Raw genomic sequence first — 12,207 nt, 5'->3', positions numbered from 1 at the left:
AAATACTTGGCTAATCTTTTGGAATCAAAGCTTTTTAATTGAAAGGTTAAGGTCTAACAAATCTCAAATGTCAGATCCAAGGTTATCCATCTTGCCAAGCTATGATGCTCAAACTTCAAACAAACCAAGTGTCCTAGAGGTGGCTTAAAAAAAAAAAAAAATCAAAGGCCATTATGTCTTATAACCTTCATTCTAAGAAGATCGATTTCATCCTAAAAATAGAATTCCCATAATGTCAGTTTTCTAAAAGCTGATATAAGTGAATTGGTATTTTGAAATGTGACCACCTAAAAGAATAATATCTTTTACAGAAGGCCACTACCGACTAAAAGAGTCACATTGTTATAGCTCCTCATTTGAAGCAGAATATATAGCATTTCTCCATTTTATCTACGTTTTCAATATAACTTGAGAGACTAGGAAGATCAGTACCAAGGAAATGCTGGTTAAGAGGGGAGCAAGCATGATGAGAGACAGATTTCTGTTCCTTACGCCTTTAGAATAGTGATATTAGGGTGACACGTGCCGTTCTGCATTTTTAAAATTAAATTCCTTAGAGACAAGCTAATTTGCCAGATAGTAATATTTAAAATGTAGGTAAATCTACAGTCTATCTTGGGCTAGAGATAGAATCATGAAGTGCTTTAGAATTCAGTCATGTGAAATTAAACTCAAAAGCTTGGAGAACTTACAAAATGAACATGCACACTATGGAATGCTGCTCACTGTAAGCTTTGAACTACTGACTTGGACATCATTCGTGGAGACTTACCTATCTGAAGTCATTGAGAAAAATGCCTGATGTATTAAAAAATGAACATTTGGGGGCACCTGGATGGCTCAGTGGGTTAGACCTCTGCCTTCGGCTCAGGTCATGATCTCAGGGTCCTGGGATCGAGTCCCACATTGGGCTCCCTGCTGAGCAGGGAGCCTGCTTCCTCTCTCCCTCTGCTGCTCCCCCTGCTTGTGCTCTCTCTCCTTCTCTCACTCTCTGTCAAGTAAATGAATTCTTAAAAAACAAAATGAACATTTGGCGGGGGGGTGCGCCTGGGTAGCTCAATGGGTTAAAGCCTCTGCCTTCCCCTCAGGTCATGATCCCAGGGTCTTGGGATCCAACCCGGCATCCATCGGGCTCTCTGATCAGCGGGGAGCTGCTTCCTCCTCTCTCTCTGCCTGCCTCTCTGCCTACCTGTGATCTCTGTCTGTCAAATAAATAAATAAAATCTTTAAAAAAAAGATGAACATTTGGATCAAATGGTCACCAAGATTTGAAAAAATTCTTTTATGCTGAGATTGTTAAACTTGGTCAGCATTTGGTCTATTGTTCGGTTTTAGGCTGTTTTCCTTGGACCCAAGGGAATCTGTGGAACAGTAATGAATTGGCAACACAATTTGGTCATTTTAAGAGCTCATGCTCTACCGACTGAGCTAGTCGGGCGCCTCAATTTGGGCATTTTAAAGAGCCTAATGGATATCGCAACCTTACATTACAGCAGCACTATGCCAATTAAAAAAAAAAAAAGGTTTCTTCTGATTTTGGCAGAAATTGTGTTAAGTCAAGGGGATAACCTTAATTATCCAGTGCTTGAGCCAAAGATTTCATCTATTTCTTCCATTTTTATTAGTGGTTTTTTTGGTTTTTTGTTTTGTTTTGTTTTTTGAAGCAGGTTAGTGGCAACCTTAAGGAGAAGAAACAGAAGGAGAATAAGAAGTTGTCCTTGGGTGAAGTATCAGGTGGGAGACGATTCACCACTACAATAATTATCAGCCAGGTGATTACATCCATCGTGTCAGATCGATGTATGAGCTATGACGAATACTCCATTGGCAGAAGTTAACCCAAGGACTTGAAAAGACCACACCATCTGGAGAATTTCAGTAACAGCTTGTCTGCCTTTCTCAGGCCCTGAGCAGATTTAAACTAGAGGAACATATGGATGCTACTCATTATAAAAGTTAAAAAAAAGGATTCAGAACTGTTTGACTTACACCGACAGATGATAAGGTGAGCTGAAGTTTCCAATTTTGCTCACTCTATAATAAATTACAGTCAATGGTGCAAAGGAGAGCATCTTGTCACTCATTCACTTGGCCATCTGGTTATTGGCTATTGAACACCTACTGTGTGCCAAGTGCTGTGGTATGCTTTATACACAGTGCTGAAAGAGACATGGCCTCTGTTCTCACGGGGCTTACAGTATAGGCAGGGGAGAGAGAACAAGCAGGTAATGGTTTCAATGGGTGCTAAGTTTTTAAGAGGAAACATTTCTGATTAGGGTAGAAAGTCTCATTGCCATGAATAATGCTTAATAGGAGCAAAATTAGTTCTACTTCAAGGACTCCTGTATAAATTGCTGTCTTATTTATATCAACCATGGAAAGATGCAAATTTTGTCTTAAAGGCTTAATTACCCTCTTCAACAGACAGTTTTAAAATTATGACATTTACTTAAAGCACTAATTAGATGGAAGATATTTACATTCAATGTTAGGGAGTCCTCTATACCCACATAACAATCTGAAAGAGCATCTGTGTGACAGAGCCAGCTGGAGGAAAGAATCTCGTGATTCACTTGGTTATTAAAGAACATCAATGATGATTCCTGAAAAGTTATCCAAATTTCCGAATCAACGTTATATCACAAACACGAGAAACGCTGTGCTCATTTGGCATTCAGTTTCGTCACTTCAGAAGGGCAAGCAATTCAGAGATGACATGAACCTCCATATTCTAGAACCAGGCATGTTCGGCAGCGCTCTCACACATCAGATTTTCTGAGTACAATAATGCCACTTGCAGATCAGGCAAAACTACTGAATCACAGATTTTAATGAAGCAATATTATGAAAATGTAACCAGGGCCACACCAAAGTGCTTTGGTATTTGAGTAACACAGCCAACTTACAAGAGCATTGGCAGGGGAGTATCCGGTAGCATCCGGTTAATGTAAGTCTTTCAAAAACTGACTTTATTATCATTGCAAGTAAGAAGCCCATAAACAAGTGTTGGCTGCACGAAATGTAAGAGTCCAGATCCTAAAACAGAACAGGGTTGCCTCCGTTGTTTCTATTAAAGAGTTCTCATGTAGAAAGTTGAACATTTGCATCTCAAGATGCTATCTGGAAACAGAACTACAGAATGTATTTGGTATGTGGATATGCCTCAAAGATCAATAACAGTACTGGCCATATTTCAGCATAAAACTAAGATTTTATCATAGACTCTTCTCATGTCTACCAAATCTGGCAAACCTGTGACCCTCTATTTTCTAGAACTATCTTTTATGTCCATTCCCCATCTTCCTCCCCACCAAAAAAATTTAAAAAATTATTTTTAGTATTCCTCCCTAATCTTGCCTCATTGTCACCCCAAGTTCCTGTTTCCAAAAGAGCGATACTTCCTTGTATCATGTATCTTGTCCCTCACAATTCGCCACTTCACATTACACTGTTATTTTGGTATTTTCTGTACCCATAACATAGGTGCTTTTTAAGATATTTAGAATTCTTGAAGTAAAGAAACTCTTTGTGAGACAAATTTTTCCTTCACCTTCTCAAAAAGGTCCAATGAGAATCCAAGTGGTAAGAAACTAGTTGTAAAATGACTTACTTTTATGGGTGAATTCTTGTGGGAGTGCCCTATCAGACTTCATGGCCTTCCTGATTTTATATATATATTTTATTTATTTGACAGAGAGAGCGATCACAAGTAGGCAGAGAGGCAGACAGAGAGGAAGCAGGCTCCCTGCTGAGCAGAGAGCCTGACACAGGACTCGGTCCCAGGACCCTGAGACCATGACCTGAGCTGAAGGCAGAGGATTAACCCACTGAGCCACCCAGGCACCCCCTTCCTGGTTTTATATTAATCAGGCATCTCTATCTATCTATCTATGTATCTACATATATTTAGAGAGAGAGAAAGAGACCTATTCCTTAGGGAGGCTAATATTTTCCATTTGCCCTGGACACACGCACACACACACACACACACACACACACACACCACTTTCTTGTGTTGCGACCCTAGGCTGTAATACTGCCTTCACCTATGTGAATTCCTTCCCATCATTCAAGGTCTACTCATGGTGTATTGCCTTAGCGGAGTCCACCGACCCTTCACCAGCCTACTGTTTCTCTCCACTTGCCATGACCTCTTGTTGCCCTCCATTTCATATAGAACTCTCCCCCAACTCAATGAAATTGTGAGGTCAGGTCCTACTTTCTGATATCCACATAGTTTGATAAAGAGTAGTGCACTTAAAACATTAGGGGTGACATATATTTTCCATGTGCTCCCGAATATTCTCTTAGGCAAATCTTTTCTCTGCACTGTTGATTTGTCATGGAATATAGGCTTTTGTTCAACAGTTAAACGATCTCTGCTCAAAGTCATTCTGCCAGTAGAGCTAGGTGAATTAATCTGAGTCAGCATTTTGTTTTCCTGATTTAACAAGGAGATCCATTGCATAACAAATGTGGATTAAAGTTCTTGTGCTTATATCTAAGGCTCAGTGCAATCCATCTCTACTTTCCAAATCCATGTCTTCCTTCTCTGCCATCTGTACTTGCTCTTGGTCAAACTGGCAAGTCTGTATCCTTGGACGTGCACCTGCATAATTTGCTTATGTGCTTCTGCCTAGGATACATTTTTCTTCTATCTGATATCCACCATTCTTGCAAAAGCTAAGTCCATTATCACATACTGGTATCCTTTTCTTCTCTGGATCCTACCCACACCACTTCATTTTAACACAACCACATGTTAGTTAAGTTGATGTCATTTACTCTAAATTTCTTATTGGCAGCGATTGTTGGCATTTATGTGTCTGCCAGCAGGTGTCAGGTCAATATTATCATCCAACAAAATTACAGCCGACCTTTAGTCGTTGAGAACTTCAGACAAGTTGAATAAATCAGAAATTCCCAAAGAACAAGTTAACAGGCAGTTAAACAAGCACCTATATGCAACAAGATTCCCTTCCAAAGAGAGTTTCAACGTTGAATAAAATCAACTTTTCGATTCTTTGTCAGTTGTCAATATGTATGTTTCTGATAAGCTTCAGTTATAGCTGAACCTTGGTCTAAGCAGAAATTGATATTAAATCTCCTTATTATCAACCGGCTGTGGATGGAAGAGCCTATTCAATCAGTTACATATTTATTTTCTACTTCAAAAATGGGATTGCACTTATGATGTTTAAATTTAGAAGTAAAGGTTTAAAAGAAAAATTCCAAACCCCAAAACAAAAAATACCACCACCACCACCCAGGGTTAATGTAATTAAAGCACAGCTGAGACTGTTGTTCAAAAGGACAGATATTTGAACAACTACTCGGAAGCATACTGTGCCCACTTCTGATCCTCTGATCTAGAGGTCAGGTATATGCTTCCTACCTGGATTAATAAGGTGGCCAAAGCCAGACTGAGCATTCTTCATATAACCTTGCAGGTGTTCAAACATATGACAACTAATTGACAACAGAAAGCACTTCAGCATCTGCATAACAGATCACAGAAGATCAAAACAGGTCTGGACCCCTAGTAGGACACTTAAAGTATAGAAAATAAGTGAAGCCAATTGTATGAAATGTTTAGAACAAGGAGGGCAGCTATATCCAACATGGACACAGTTAAATGAAGCTATTCATCACTTTCTGGTTCTTTGAGTAAGGATCAACTCTAGACTTTAGGAGGACTGAATTGTCATGCCCAATGAGATTTAAGTGGTACCTTGAGAGTTAATATTTGTGGGCCTGTACTGGTTTATGAAGCATTGCCACATTCTCCTGCTGGACTCTCACATTTAGTAGTTTCAAGGTGTGCAAGAAAGAAGGTCTTCTAATTTTTCAGCTGAAATGTGTTCATCTCTAGATTTCAACTTGCCTCAAGCTCAAAACAAATTAAGCAAGAGCATTTTACAAATATCAGCCTAATTGCAGCATTGTAGTTCTAGAGGAGGAGGAGTTTTGAAGCAGCAGCTTCCCAGCTTCCAGGGCTTCACCTTAAACTTTAACTTGGTAGTAACTCATTTTACTGATGGAGAAAAATGAAACTCGGACACGCTATTTCTTGTCTTAAATGGAAAAGTGAGTTGTGGACAGTCATTTGCAGTTCGGAGTCTAAGCTCTTAACCCTTAACCCATGCCATCTCCTCGAAACTAGAATTCCAATTCTTTAATTCTGGATGAGGTGGGTGAGGCAATTAAGGGTCAGGGACGTTAAGTAGCATGCCTAAGAAATGGCCCAGCTGTCATTCCAGTGCAGGTCCAGAGTCTACATTCTTTGTTTCACGTGATGTAGATTTTCTTTTAGAATTCCACTCACTGGGTATTCTTCCATTGCCAGGCTAGCAACATAATCCACATAATAGGTACTTACTAAATATTCAGATAAACACCAAGATTCAAATGATAAAGATTCATGCTTGAATCCTGACTCTCCTATCTAATGATATGACCCTGAGCAAGCTCACATGCAATGATCATATTTGAACTAAGAAAGAGATATTTTTCTATTAAGTTATTAGAGTGAAAGATAAATGGAGAATGGACTGGTACTTTTTAAACCATAAAGCTCTATAAAGACCAAGTTGCAGTAGATTCATTTACCAATATGGAGAAGCCTTCATCTTCACTCTGGGTATTGCATGAAAAACAAAATAAAAAAGTTTTATAGGTTAGAGAAAACCATCTGGTTCATGGGTAATGATCTAGTTTATAGAATCTTTTTTAAAAGAAGTAACTGGGGCAGTCTCCTAATAAATGGAGATTAATTATGATCTTAACCCAAAAGAGGAAAAAGGATTTGGAAGTGAGGGGATAATACAAAAATAAGGAGTATATCGGTTTTCCTTGGATCAAGAAAACGAACTTGAGATAGTAGGAAAAATGTCAAGGTCTGTGCCTTTTCATCTTTTGTATCCTAAGATCCAGTTAAATTGAGCTGTGTTTAAATGCTTTGCTTTATTATTTCCATGACTGTAGGAATGCACATACTTTGTTATGCTTTCCACTGAACAACTGAATTATAAAACAAATGAATTGTGAAAGTTACTCTTAGATCATGCAGAGGGCTTGTTGAAATACAGCTGGATGAGCCCCACTGCTGGAGTTTGGCTCACTGGATCTGGGATGGGGACCAAGAATTTGCATTTCTAGCAAGTTTCCAGATGATGCCGGTGCTGCTAGTCTGGGGACCACACTCTGAGAACCACTATTTTAGACAAGTTCTCTCTAGCTGTGAAACACACATGAAGGTAACTAAGTGTCCACTCTTGAAAGACTGAATGAATCTGATTGTGAAATGAGAGCTTGTGTGTTTCATCTGTCATATAAAGATCTCAGTCTATTTCAGCGTAACTGTACATCAGAGAGAAATAGGGTAGCTTTTCACCCAGAGAAAATGTGAAACCACATATCCTTCCCCCAAATTTATTCCAGGTTGAACAGTGTTTTGGATCTCACTTTTTCAGGACTCTTACTTCCTAGTCTACCTGCTCCCTTACTCTGTGGTTACCTAAAAATTTAGGTGATAGTCCTCCTGCATCCTGCCTTCTGGTAACTTCCTTACAGTTCAACACTCTGCCTGCTGGGTTCACTCAGAATTCTTACCGGTTTCAGGCAGTTAAAGGTCACTTGCCTCTAGCTAGCTTGTGTAAGTTACGGTAGCGGAGAAAAACTGCCAGGTTTCTTTAATATTGAGGCAATAGCTCCCGTGTTCCTGAAATTTCATAAGCCTTCCTTTTGTTCTACCTTGATGATGGAAGAATTAGCAAAAGTTAGGCGATTAAGGGTTAAGATTAAAAGAAGTTGAGAAGAGGAAAAGGATGAGGTAGGTAGACAGGAGAGTCGACCTCAATAAAAAAGTAACTTCCATTTTTAGATCAGGAAGCAATTTGTTCAGATTTTGCTCACCCTAGAGTGGCAGGCTTCCTTCCAGGGTGGGAGAAGGATGCGGGAAGGGGAGTAACCATGGCAACCTGCCCAGCTATGTGGGCAAGCATAGACAGGGGCGGCACGCATTCGGAAGACTTTATTTCTGGTCCAGTCCCTCAGTTTAGTATGGGTGGTCCCTGCTTTCCCACTTCCTTCTCCTGTAATGCTGACTTGGGGAAGAGCGGCTTCCACTCCACTCCACAGGGAAGCTGAGTGGGGCGGAGACTTCACTGAGTCCCAAGGAGGTCAGCTTGACCAAAGCAAACTACAGGCTTCCTGGCAGAGAACACAGAGTAACTCCCTGTCTGTCCTAGCGGTGAACACAGCAAACACACTGGCAATATGAAGTGCTTGAATGATTAGCCGTTCTCAGGTAGACGCACAGTGCCCAGTTTTGATGCAGAAATTCTCCACTCTGCCTTCAGTTTTCACAAAGACACATCCTTCAGTTGTTCAGGGGGCAAAAATAACACAAACCACGTGTATTTCTAGGACAGAGAGAATACAGTGTTCTAAGCATATTAGGTTAACAATCTCCCTAGCAAACTTGGGCTAGGTACTCTCATTCTCCAGATAAGGAAGCTTAAGTACAGAGGGGTTATGCAACTTGCCCAAGGTCATGTAACCAACAGTGGTGTAGCCAGGGTCTGCATCAAGGCGGCAAGACTCTGGAAGCCACGTTCTCACCCCACTACCTGACTGTCCAGGGTGGGAGGCAGAAACTGGCATGAGTGCTGGCCCTTTGTGTCCATCCTCAGCATCCCCTGTTCCCTTCATCAGAAATTAGCATGGTTTTTGTCCAAGAGGGGACGGATGGTCTATTCTCTTTCTGATTCATACAACCCAGTCCGGCCACGTTACGGTGAATGGGGCTTCCACCAAGCACACGGAGCTGCTGTTGCAGCTAGCTCGCTAGAGGTGACTTTGACCTCCGTGCAATTCAGTGGCACGGCTTCCAATTCAGAAGTACGCGCAGTACCAGGGAAAATTTTAAAATACCACGTCCTATTACTCAGGTGTTTCTTATTGCCAGTGCAGGTCTCGTTCTGATTCCTCGTGGAGGACAGAAAGCCTGACATGTTCACGGATGTGTTAACGGACACTCCCCAGCCAGCCTGCTGTCAAGCCTTTCCACGTGGGAAGGCATGTTCTGATGCCCAAGAGGACAACCGGACACATGGGAGAGCCCACTCTTCAGCAATCCCGAAGGCAGGACAGATTGAGGGAGAGAAACACATGATGCCTTCAAAACCATTCAGATAAAAAATATCAGTGGTAGCAAGTGTAGGCTTATGGTAGAATTTGGAATGAAGCAGCATCTTCTTGCTGTGTCACCAAGAGACCACATATCCACAAAGCCTCCTTCTGGCCAGGAGCCACCCAACAAGGCACATGTCTTTCTGCTCTCTTAATCTTCAGATAATTGAGGCATGGCCAAGTAGGCCAATAAGTATCACTCCCAACCATCTGGTCAGAAGTTTCTAGAGGTCCCTGTACCACCTTCATGCCAACAAGTGTTTAAAAGCAATTCCTTCAACCCGAACAAGGTGACTAAGATTCATTCAAGGTTTTGAGCAAGCCAAGAGATAAACCGAATGCATGGGAATTCAGACTTCTAGTTGAATCTAAAACTGTCAGAAGTCTTGAATGGAAATGCAGACTCCCCCCCAACAGATTAGGCAAGGCTTTTAACAAGTGCCATGCATGGCTCTCTTCCCTCTCCTAACATCCTCAGGTGAAGATCCAACGGTGCCCAAGACCAGAATGTCAACAACACAGATGTCAGGGTTCAAAGGTGGAGGACATTCCATTACCATCAATTGGTTCCAATCAAATGTAGGAGGGTATAGCTTAAAGAAGAACTGGTTTCCAGGGCAGTTGTTTGGGTAAGAAGGGACAGAGTTGAGAGTGGGAAGTTAAGTTATTCACCAACAAGAAAAAGAATCTAGTCTGCCTTGGAGGGAGACTGATGAGGAATCTGGAAGAAGTCATCAGTCCCAGAAATACACATTGGAAAAGGCTACTAGATCTCCTCCGTGCTTTCTCCAGGAGACTGTCCACACTGCACACTCCATGTTCTATGAAGTGTGGTACTTCACCCACATGCCCCCAGCACTTTACCAAAATGATCCTTGCTCCGAAGGTTAAAGAGAGCTCAGTCCCAAATACTTCTGAATCCTCAAGGCAATAAACTTTCCTACGGTGTCACTGAGGCCTGTTTCCCTTCAAGGAGGGAGAGACAGGACCTGGGGTGGGCGGGGCACCAGGCCCAGAGAAAAGCAGCCTAATTAGGGTCTGAAGGTGGGTGTTAAGAAGCAAGCGTGGGGATGTCATAGACCAGGGAGACAAACCATTTGGTCGCTACAGGGCTCCCCCATTCTCAGCTAGTACTTTCCTCCTCAACAGCCGGTGGGTGCTGCTGTGCAGGGAGCTAACCTCAAGCCTGTAAGGAAGATCAATTCTAGATCCCATCAAAGCCATTCCGAGAGCCTAATCAGACATCTTGAAGGCATTTTTGTAGCTGCCTTCTTTCTTCAACCATTACTTCTGTTTGAGCTAGTTCCGTCTTACCTCCTTCTCCCCTACCCCTGCTGCTTTGCCTGATTAGGGCCAGAAATTTTTTCATTAAGTCACTTTATAGTGTAATAACAACATTTACTATTCATGAAGTCTCCCCTCCATAATTTTTAAGTCTTTCCATCTGTCTGGAAGCTTACTGCTGCTCTTCTCATTTTACAAGAGTGCCTGTCTTCCTTCCAAACACAAACTAAAAGGAAAGAGGAAAAGGTGGCTGGGGGGTGGTAAGGGCGCGGAGATAACATCCAGATTCTTTAAGTGCTTTTAATCCAGTTAAATTTCCCTTTGGACTCGAGCAGCTCCCTGCTGACATTGACAGCGGACCTGAATTCCAGGCTAGGAACTGAGTCAAACAAGAGGAAAGGAATCCGGAGGGGAGTAACAAGAGTCTGCTCTATGCTGTGAGAACCGCTAGGCTGGCTGGAGCTCCATGGCTTTAACCCATTCATTTTTCCCCCTTCTCTAGAATTCTTACTTCATTTTTCCAGCCAGTTTACAGCAAGCAGGCCAACACCTTTTAAACGCTCCAGGGATTTAAAACAAGTTTGTTCAGTCTCCTGGGCAGCTACTTTCTTAAGAATGCGGTGTAAGACAAAGTTCACATTTTCATGCCACACGTTGTCAGCCACTAGGAAAAAGCTTGGGGGGGGGGGCACAAACCGGGTCCCCTGCCTTTGTCACAGGGCAAAAATAAACACCCCTGGAGGGGTTAATTAGGCGGCCAGCGGCCACACCAGCGTCCTACCAGGGTTGCCCGCAGAGTCTTTAAGCAAGCGCGCGCGCGCGCACACACACACACACACACACACACACACACAAAGGGAGGCGCTTATGAAATGTCACAAGCTGGACATCTGCAGCCCGACCCCAAAGGTAAATGCAGTCGGCGGAAGCATTCCTCGGATGTCAAGCCACAAAACCGCTCTTTTCCCGAGTACCGTCCCCTCTCCAGGATTCCGCACCCCCGCTCCCCCCAACAAGTCCCAGAGCTGCATCCCAAGGGGAGGAAAAGAGGGGTGGAGAGGGCGAAACATGGAGCCCCGGGGAGGAAGGACGGCAGAGCGACTCACGGCTGGCTAGCGCCTCGGCGAAGCGAGCATGACTTCCCGGTGCCGAGCCTCCAGGCTGCCGCGCGGCCGACACGGCGGGCCGCGCTTAAATAGCCGCCGGCCCGGGAGCCTCCGAGCCGCGCGGCCACTCCCGGCGAGATATGGTTCTAATCAGATGCTGGCAGCCGAGGACTCCCCAGGAATGCGCCGGGATGTTTTTGCTGCCTGGGCTTGGTAACTCCCCCTCAACGTGTCTGCCGAGTCTTCCAAACTTAACTGTTTATTAACTCGAGCGGCCGCCACGCCGCGCGCCCGGCTCCCCTCGCTCGCGAGCCCCGCCAGCGGGGGGCGATCGCAGGGGGCCCCGGCCCCGCGGGGGAGGGACGAGGGAGGAGGGCGCCGTCGCCGCCCGGGCCGCCGCGAGCTGGGGGACGCGGGGCAGGGGAGGGGGCAAATAAGGACAGGAAGGGGAAACTCCGCAGGAAAGGGGTGGGATCCACCGGACCTTCGTCTCCCAAATTCCCTCTCCGGATTGCCACTTCGGTGATGTGGCACACGAAAGTCATCCCCACCCGCCGGGGCCCTCGGAACAAAGGGCCGCCTTCACTCCTGACTCTCCCGGCCAGAGGCGACGGGTCCCGGCTCG

The 12,207-nt window shown here is 43.9% G+C and overlaps 1 protein-coding gene across 6 annotated transcripts in view; it reads right to left on the bottom strand.

Annotated features, from left to right (window-relative positions):
- The window catches only part of DAB2 (DAB adaptor protein 2), a 49,665-nt gene extending 37,672 nt beyond the window's left edge, over positions 1–11,993 (bottom strand). For 3 of the 6 annotated variants that reach the window (XM_032337535.1, XM_032337534.1, XM_032337539.1), the window contains exon 1: positions 11,583–11,993. The gene's annotated coding sequence lies outside the window, so the exon portion shown is untranslated. The remainder of the gene's footprint in view (positions 1–11,582) is intronic. The other 3 variants (XM_032337540.1, XM_032337541.1, XM_032337537.1) reach the window with 2 other exon arrangements.
- Positions 11,994–12,207: the final 214 nt, after the last annotated feature.

Source organism: Mustela erminea, chromosome 3 (genome assembly GCF_009829155.1).
Source record: "Mustela erminea isolate mMusErm1 chromosome 3, mMusErm1.Pri, whole genome shotgun sequence".
Classification (NCBI taxonomy): Eukaryota; Metazoa; Chordata; class Mammalia; order Carnivora; family Mustelidae; genus Mustela; species Mustela erminea.
Note: the sequence above shows the minus strand (reverse complement) of the source record. Positions and strands in the feature narration are given on the sequence as shown.